We start from the raw sequence: 9,916 nt of genomic DNA, 5'->3' as shown, positions 1-9,916 counted from the left end.
ACTCTGTCTCACTCTCGCTCTCTGCCTCACTCTCACTCTCTCTCTGTCTCACTCTCATTCTTTCTCTCTCTCTCTCTCATCTTTCAAACACGGTTTCCGGGATTCCCTTCCCAGGCTTATCTTTCCCCTAGTCTTCTAGACTTTTAGCCAACTCCTATTCTTGCTTCCTGTCTCAGCTCATGAGTCACTTTCTCAGGGAACGTTCCTTAACCCCTGACACTGATTTGTTCCCAATCCCTATATATGTCTCCTTTGGCAGTACTTAATCACCATTTCATAGAAATCATTTTTCTGCCTTTAATATCTCTCCTCCTGGATATATCCTCAAGGCCTGGCACATAGTAGGTATTCAGTGACGAGTGAGTAATAGACTTTTAATGTCTGGGGCTTAGTCAACACATTTCCAGATGCCCAAGACAACTCAGCCCCACTCCTGGCTCTTAGCTGGCACAAGGTAATCACCCTGTAAATATTTACTAAGCTGAACTTGGCATATGACTGATAATTGAAAGACATCAGTATCTCTTCTGAAAGTATGACTTCACAGTCATACCTCCCTCCATAGATGGGATTTTACAATCACACCTCTTCCATTGACCCCGAGAAAAATGTGTAAAACATTACTGTATGATGAATTACAGCTTCCCTCTTTCCTTCCTGGGCCAGCAAAGGGTCCAGGAATGTTGGATCAGTGGACATTGGAAAAGGTAGGTGAGGAGGAGAAAGCTAAGAGCCGACTGGGGCTTAGGTGTTTGGAGAAGAAGGAAGCAAGCTTAGTAGACAGCTACCATGACTATGAGATGAAGAGAGAGATGGAGAAAATGGAGTTTAAAACTTTTTGTTCTGTGTTAGGACTGGAATATGTTTTGGCATTTTTTTTTTTTCAAGAGACTAAAGATTTTAAATGGGTTGAAACTACTGTTGTTTTGACTGCTGTTTTCCTTGCTCTTGTTTTAATGCAATGCTGTCGGGGGTTGGGGGGAGGCAGGCCTCAAAACGAGAACAGGAAAGCCCATTTTTATATGGTAGTATTACTGAAGACTTTATCCGTGGTAGGGACAAAAACCCCAAAATGGCTTAAACCAAAAAGGAATTCTGCAGGCTCAGCAGATTGGGAAATTCAAGAATGGATGTGGCTTTGGGATGGCTCTCGCAGAAAAAGATTCTGATTGGCTTGGCTTGGGTCACATGCCATTCCCTGAACCAATCAATGCGGTCGGGGAGGATAGACTAGTCTAACTGGCTAGTCTAGGTATTGTGCCCTGGGGTGCGAGGGATGAATGGAATACCCTGACTTACAGCACCTCCAACCATGTGGAGTGGAAGATGGGCAACTCCCCAAAGAATGGATGCAGAGGAGACAAACAGGCCATAGCCACTACAGAGGGTTACATATGAGGAGACCTCAGAGATCACCCACACCAACTTCCTACCCTGGAAAGACAGGCATCCAGACGCTGCTTGGAATCCTCCAGTGATGGACCCTCACTACCTTTCGGGGCTGTCAATTCTGTTTCTGAACAGTTCCAGTTGGGAAATTCTCCCTTAAATTGATCTAGCTCCTTGTAATTTTCGCCAGTCATCTGACTCTTCCTTTTGAGGCCTCCCAAAATAAAACAAAGCCTTCCTTTCCATGGCAACATTTCAAATGTTAAGGTCTCTGGAACATTCTTATTGGATGGTGCCGGGCTGACAGCCAGTTTCCTTGGGGTAAAAGCAGCAGCCTGGAAATCTGGAGGCCTGAGCTCCAGCCCTCATTCTACCTTTCATGCAGAATAGTGGCCACCCTGGGAGCAGGTGTATGCTGTTCCCATTTTACAGATGATTATACCCAAAATTCATATTTGAAATCCTAACCCCCAAAGTGGTGGAATTTTGAGATGGTGCCTTTGGGAGGTAATAAGGTCATGAAGGTGGAGCCCTCATGAATGGGATTAGCACCCTAAGAAGAAGAGATACAAGAGAGATCATTTTTCTCTCGGCCATATGGGGATATGAGGAGAAGACTTCTGCCATCTGCAAACCACGAAAAGCGCTCTCAGCAGGAATAGAATTGGCTGACACTTGATCTTGGATTTCCCAGCCTCCAGAGCTGTGAGAAATAAATGTTGTTTAAGCCATCCAATCTATGGTATTTTGTTATAGCAGCCTGAAGTGACTAAGACAGATACTGAAGTAAAAGGAAGCTAAAGGACATGCCCAAGGTCACACAATTGGAAATGGGGAAGCTGGAATTTGCAGCCAGGACCACATGATTCCAAAGCTTCCAGTCTTTATCACCCTATGGCCTTAAGCAAGTTACATCCTTTCTCTGGGTCTCAGTTTTCTCATCTGTAATTTGGGAACTTTAGTGTGCATTAGAATCACCTGGAGGGTTTGTTAAACCACAGCTTGCTGGGGCTCATCCCTAGAGTCCCTGATTCAGTGTTTCTGAGGTGGGGCCTGAGGATTTGCGTTTTAACAAGTTCCCAGGTGCTGCCAGTCTGGGTTCCACACTTTGAGAACCACCATAGTAATTGATTCCAGCTCTAACATACAAGTTGCAGGGTGGGAGAATTTTTACTTTTCCACTTAGCTTGGCTTAGTCCTTTATTAAATGGTGTGTGTGTGTGTGTGTGTGTGTGTGTGTGTGTGTGTATGAGAGAGAGAGGGAGAGAGAGAGAGAGAGAGAGAAACAGAGAGCGCAGGCAGCAGGAACTTTGCTCCACAGTAAAGTTAATTGAAGGGAAATTCAAGAAGTAGGTAAATAAATGGGGACAATGTGGAGTAGATGCCCAGTCAGATTTGAAGGGAATCAAAAGGAACAGGCTCAGAATCCTATAGGTTTTCTAATTATAATAATTCCACTTATTGAGCACCTGCTGTGTGCTACTGCTTTCATTACTTTATCTCAGCTAACTCTTACAGCCAGTCTATAAGGTAAGTATCAATACTGATGCTTTGCCAATGGGAAACTGAGGGTCAGAAAGGTTAAGAAACTGAGCTAATGGGAATATAATAAGGTACAGCTGCTGTAGAACACATTCTGGTGGTTCCTCAAAAGGTTACATATACAGTTATGATATGACTCAGCAATTCCACTCTTAGGTACATACCCAAGAGAACTGAAAACATGTCCACTCAAAACCTGTACATGAATGTTCAGAACAGCATTCTTCATAGTAGCCCCAAAACTGGAAGCAGCCCAACTTTCCATCAACTGATGAAAGGATGAACAAAATGTGGTATATTCATACAACGGAATGCTATCCAGTAATAAAAGGAAGTATGTATTGACACATACTACAACATGGGTGAACTTTGAAAACATTATGCTAAGTGAAAGAAGCCAGACACAAAAGGCCACATGTTGTATTCCACATGTATATCCCGTTTTTTTTTAAATGTGGACCATTTTTAAAGTCTTTACTGAATTTGTTACAATATTGCTTCCATTTTATGTTTTTTTTTTGTTTTTTTGGCCACAAGGCATGTGGGATCTTAGCTCCCCAACCAGGGATTGAACCCACACCCCCTGCATTGGAAGGCTAAGTCTTTAACCACTGGACCTCCAGGGAAGTCCCTGTGTATCCCATTTATATAAAATGTCCAGAATAGGTAAATCTATAGAGACATTAAGTATATTAGTGGTTGCCAGGGGCTGGGGGGAGGCAGGAGAACGGGGGAGTGGCTGCTAGTGGCTATGGGTGTTTTTTCTTCAGGTGATTAAAATGTTCTGGAATTGGTGGTGATGGTTGCAATGACTTTCTGAATATATTAAACATTGTACACTTTAAAAGGGTGAATTTTATAGTAGGTGGATTATATCTCAAATAAAGAGGGGGTAAGCGTTCCTAAGGGTACACAGGTAGAGGGAGGTGGGGCTGGCATTTGAACCCAGGAGCTCATGGCAGCCTGGAAAGAGGCCGTGGTTACCCATCTTGGCTCAACCCTTAATCTTTGTCTAGGCCCCTCCTCCTTCCCTTCTGGCCTCAACCTCTCCTGCTTCGGGCTGAGGGGCGCTGGAACATTCTGGCCCTGAGGTGAGAGGACTCCAAGTCTGGCGCTGCCCCATTCGATGGGCCCGGGCGGGGGCGCAGAGGGAGTGGGGGAGAAGGGGCAGGATCGCTTTCATCCGAGAACACCCTGTCCCTTTCCTGTAAGAACAGCCAGGCTCATTCCAAACCTGCCTTTATCGCTCCTTACAGGCCTGGGAAAGCCCCCAGGCACTCAACAGCGGTTCCCAGGTGTGCAGGCCGGCGGGCGTGCAGGGACCGAGGCTGCGCATGCAGAGACCCGGCGGCCCGCCCCTCTTTCTGGGAAAGTGGAGGCGGCCAGGCGGGCACCTGAGGCCCCAGATCCGCACATCTCCGCGCCCGGAGCCTCGGCTCCCACCCGCTTCTTCCATCCGCCCCCTTGCCGACCTACTGTGTGCTATATCCTCCTGGGGTCTCCTTCCTCCCTTTTATTCTTTCTTTCTCTCGTATCTGTTTATTTTTAATAATGAATTTTTAATTACACACGCAATAGTTGAATACGTTTTCCTTTTAACACATAACCCTCTGTCCTTTCTCCTCTGCTCCCCACCCGCCATACACACCTAAGGCAACTGCTATGATCAGTTTGGGGGTGATTTTTCCTGAACCCATAGAAAATATATGTGTGTCTTTGTGCGTCGTTTTCATATACATTGTTTTCTATAAATTGTCCTACTCTATCATTTTGCAACCTGCGTCTGGCATTTTTCACTCAACAAAACTTCGTAGAGAACTTTCCACATTGGTACATAGAAACCTTTTTTTTTCTTCATTGCTCAAAGTATTTCACAGTCTGGATATGCCATATTTTATTTAACTGATCTCCAATTGATGGATATTTAGAACGTTTTTACTTTTTCACGATGACAAACAGCCTCCACGTTCACCTTTGTACACCATGCATGCTTGGGCAGATGTTCCTTGGGGTAGATAACAGAGATGTAGATCTACTGGGTCACAGGGTGTGTACATGTCATAATTTAACAGATATTGCAAATTGCTCTTCACAGGACTGAACCAATCTATTTCCTATCTGTAGTATACATGAGATTCTCCTCTCCCCAACATCCTTCTCAACCTTTGATCTCGTCAAACTTAAAATTTTTTTGCCAATAGTGTTTTCTTACTGTTGTGCTAATTTGCATTTGTACGGGAGTTTTCTGAAAGTTCCGGGTTGCTGGTGTGGGGAAAGAACCCAGGAATTGGAATTAGGTGGCCTGAACACTAAACCCACTCTGTCAACGTCTGTTGTGTGACCTTGAGCATACAAATTACCTCTCTGATCCAGGGCATGTTCATATACACGATCTCTCTGCAACCTGTATTTCTCTTGCTGCCTGAGAATCTTGGTTATAATCTTTCTTTTGGGTTCCCTGTTTCTTTGTTTCTGGGACCTAAGCTTTCTGGGTCCCCAAGGAACCCCTTCCTCCCTCTCTGCTCGCTGCCAGGACTCTGAAATGCATGGATAAGGCATGGTGTCCAGAAGTTCCCATTAGAATACACATATGTGCCCACCAGTGGACAAATCTTCAACTTGCCCATTCTTCACTGAATTCCGACCAGCTCGCAGCAGGCAACAGGGGCAGGACACCAGGTAGAAAGGGCTTTATTATTATTTTTTCTTTTGTAAAATTTTACTGTAGAAAAGTAAAATGAGCTAGGTGTAGAAAATTATAAAGAAAATTTTAAAAACACAATCTCATTCCCTAAAGAGACTCACTGCTGTCATTTGTGTGTCTATCTTTGATTTATGTGTACATAGATAGGTATTTTTATACACATTTTGGTACTAGTTTTTCACTTAGCATTATATAATGAGCATGTCATTTAAAACCTGTTTTTAAATCTTAATTTTTTTTTTTTTTTTTTTTTTTACGACTGCTTTCAGAAAAGTTGTACCAATTTGGACTCCCATGAGAAGGTGTGGATGGGTAAGCTTTGAAAGGAGCAGCATGGCCCTCACCCACTTGGACACACACTCTGGTCTCTAAGGAACAGAGGCTATCTGGGAGGGAACTCCTCTGAGAGGGCAGTCAGAAGAGCCCCAGGTAGGACCTCCACCCTTCAAGCACACTGGATCCCCCAAAAGCTTTCTTAGGAAATCAACTGCATTTCACAAGCGTGAGCACCAGGGGGAACCACACACCAAAAGAAAGTGACGCTGACTGTGAGAAGTTGTGTTGGACGGAGAGCTTTCTGGAAGCACTCCAAGGTAGAGAGAAGGCCATTTCTCCCAACTTCCTTGACATTCTCCTTACTGGACCTCCTGCACCCTTTGGGGAGGGTTACCCTCAGATGTGCCCATAGGAAGCTCTGGGAGTTGGAGCGGCACGTCTGGGAGTGCCAAGGCAGTGTACAGGATAGTGGTAGGAGCCTGGTCTGCAGCTTCCCCATTGTGTGTCTTTGGGTCAATTATATCACTGTTCTCAGTTTTTCTCATCTGTCGAGTGGGGGAGATAATTCCCTGTCCTTTTTTACTGTGTGTGTGTGTAACTTATGTAAAAGTAGTTTGAAAACCAGGAAGGCCTATGGATTTCATCTGCAGTGTAGACTAGAGTGTAGAGGGTAAGGGTGGGTGTGTGTAGCAAGACTGGTTAGGTGGCTGCTATGCCAGTCCAGGGCAGATGATGGTGCTGGGAGCTGTGGATGAGCAGCAGTTGGATTCAGCAGTTGGATTCTGGATATATTTCAAAGGTAGAACCAATGAGATTTGTTGAAAGATTGGTTATGGGGTGTGAAAAGGAGAGAGGGTCAAGGGTGATACCAGAGCTTCTGGCTTGAGCAAACAGAGACCAGTGATGCCTGCTGCTTAGATGGGGAAGATGGTGGGAGGATGGCTCAGAGGTGTACATCAAGTTCTTATATTTGGACATGATAAGTTTGAGATGCCTTTTAGGTCACTGAGTAAATGAGCGAAGATAGAGGTCAGAAGATTGAGCCCTGGGACTTCCCTGGTGGTCCAGTGGTTAAGAATCCGCCTTCCAATGGAGGGGATGCGGGTTAGATCCCTGGCTGGGGAACTAAGATCCCACATGCCTCAGGGCAGCTAAGCCCGCGTGCCGCAACTACTGAGCACGTGGGCCGCAATTACTGAGCACGCAGGCCACAATTAGAGAGCCCGAGTGCTGCAGCTACAGAGCCCATGCACTCTGGAGCCCGTGTGCCACAACTAGAGAGCCCATGCACTGCAACTAGAAAGAAACCTGCACGCCACAACAAGGAGCCCACGTGCCACAGCAGAGGATCCGCATATCACAACGAAGATCCCGTGTACTGCAGCTAAGACCCAATGCAGTCAAAAATTAAATAAATAAATAAATAAGATTGAGCCCTAACCCCTTTCTTGGGAGCACTGGAAAAAATCACTCTACATGGTAGGTTAGACTATATCAGAGATGAAAACATACTTGACATACACTCTGCCACATGCCTTGCAGCATCCCTGGCGGACATCACTGATTCATCATGACACTCAGAATCCTTCTCAACCCAGGGTTTTACCAGCCAAGTGGAGGTGATACAAAGGGAAAATCTCTCTATCACCCTTGGACTTGACAGGCATGCCAAGAATGTAGATAATAAAACCATAGGTTTTTGAGTCAGAGAGACCTGGGCTAGAAAGCTAATCTTGCTACAGACTAACTTGAGACCTCAGAAAGAGTAATTTATCCTTTCTGCCTCAGTTTCCTCCTTCGAAAAATGGGGTGAATTATAATTCCTATCTCATAGGTTTGTTGTGAAGGTTAAATGAGATAATATAAGAGGTGTACTTAGCACAGCACCTGGGACACAATCAGCAATCCAGAAAAGCAGCAGCAGCAGTAATAGTTACTGGCCTGTATCATTCCAGCTCGAACATTCTAGAACATATCCCCCTTCCTTGCTATTTCTTACCTCCAGGACAGAGATGTTGTAATGCTGGGGCTTTCCAGCAGGAGGCGCTGTTGACATTTACATCTCTATTGCCCGCAGAGATTCAGGAAGTGGGGAGAAATTTCCTCTGGAAGAGTGTCCTCCAAGGACTGTCCTGGCAGCCACTTAGACCCCTTTTTCCTGGTACAATAAACTGAGCTCTTTGTTCCTCCCAAACAACAGTGTCTCAGCATTCTTCACTGAGTCTGGTCCTATTTTCTCAGATACGGTTCCTGGCCTCCTCCTGCTTACGGATTCAAGCCAAACCATTGAACCTGGCATCCCAGGCCCCAGCCAGCCTCTCCTCACTGTCTGGCCTCCCAGCTGCTTCTGATTTCCCCAAAGTGACCAGGCATGTGCCGGCAGCCTTCCTTTTGCATGTTGTGTCCATTTTGGAATGTGTCCCATGTCCTCTCCCTTCCCCTCAGCTCTGTAGAAACCCTCTTCCCAATTCTTCCTCTTCCAAGCAGGAAAGAGATGGAGGTGGGTTCCACTAACCCCACTGAGCGGACGGGACGGAAGCCAGACACATGTTCCATGAACCGCCCAGGCTCGGGTCATGGGCGAGCTCAAGGAGAAACCAGAAGCCGGGTCTCCCCAGCCTCAGGCTTGAGTGAGTCACTTGCCACCCAGACCTCATTCATCTTCAGACTCAGGCTCTCATTTGGCCTGTGATGAGCACCTGTGACTTGCCAGGCCTTGTGCCCGGAGCTGGGCTAGCCTGAGATGGAAGCAGACCCTGTGCCAGGCCTCAAGGGGCACGGCCCTGGGGGGGGGGGGGGGGGGGCGAGACAGCACTGCAGTGGGCCATGACAGTGCAGAGCAAATGTGCTATAATGGAAGGACGGGCCACCAGGGTGCTGGGAAGGGGGTAATTTCTGGATACCTGTGGTAACCCTCCACACTAGAGCCTCACCAAAGCACATGCCTGTTTTAAAGGGTCCATTTTGGGTCCAACTTTCTCCACACTCAATGGACAAAATGGACTCTTCCTCAAACTCCATATCCCTTTCTTGGCCAAATATCACCTCCTCCCTGCTGCCTTTAGCACCCCCAACACATGCACAGGCACACACACACACACACACACACACACACACACACACACACTGCCGCTTAGAGTAAGATGACCTCATGGGAAGGCCCTGGAAGAGGGCCAGTCAGCTGGGAAGCAGCCTCTGAACCCGCACTGCTTTTTCCCACCCCTCCTGCTTCACTGCCCGCTACCCCCATCCACGGGTCCCCTCCATGGTTTCGCATCCAAGTCCTGGAAAGTATCTGTCCCCAACCTTTATCCCTCTCCACTGGCAACCCCAGTTTGTACACAGGAGATGCCAGGACTTATGGCCTGCTGAACTACTGCATGCCTCTGCCACCTGCCCTCCCTCCCTCCGTGTATGAAAGCTGCAATCTTTGGCCATGTGCTTCTTACACAGAATGCCACCAGTAAGTCATCAGTTGTCATGACAAACAAACGAGAAAAAGAAAACAATGAACAAATGAGAAAAAGAAAATGGGAAGCGGGCCGCTTCTCAGGGCTCTGGTGCCCCAAACCACAATGACACACCTGGTGGTTTTCGGTGGAAGGCGGCATGTCACATGAGTCAGCTGAGTTGGGTAGTAGTTATTCTATAGGTTAATAAAAATAATTTCTTTACTTCTTTTTAAAAATTAAATTTAATTAATTAATTTATTTATTTATTTTTGGCTGTGTTGGGTCTTCATTGCCGTGCGCGGGTTTTCTCTAGTTGCAGCGAGCAGTGGCTACTCTTCGTTGCCGTGTGCAGGCTTCTCATTGCGGTGGCTTCTCTTGTTGTGGAGCGTAGGCTGTAGGCATGCGGGCTTCGGTAGTTGTGGCTCGTGGGCTCTAGAGCACAGGCTCAGTAGTCGTGGCACATGGGTTCAGTTGTTCCGTGGCATGTGGGATCTTCCTGGACCAGGGATCAAACCTGTGTCACCTGCACTGGCAGGCGGATTCTTTACCACTG

The sequence above is a fragment of the Leucopleurus acutus genome (assembly GCF_964270905.1).
Source record: "Leucopleurus acutus genome assembly, chromosome: 2".
Lineage (NCBI taxonomy): Eukaryota > Metazoa > Chordata > Mammalia > Artiodactyla > Delphinidae > Leucopleurus > Leucopleurus acutus.
This window is presented reverse-complemented; position numbering follows the sequence as displayed.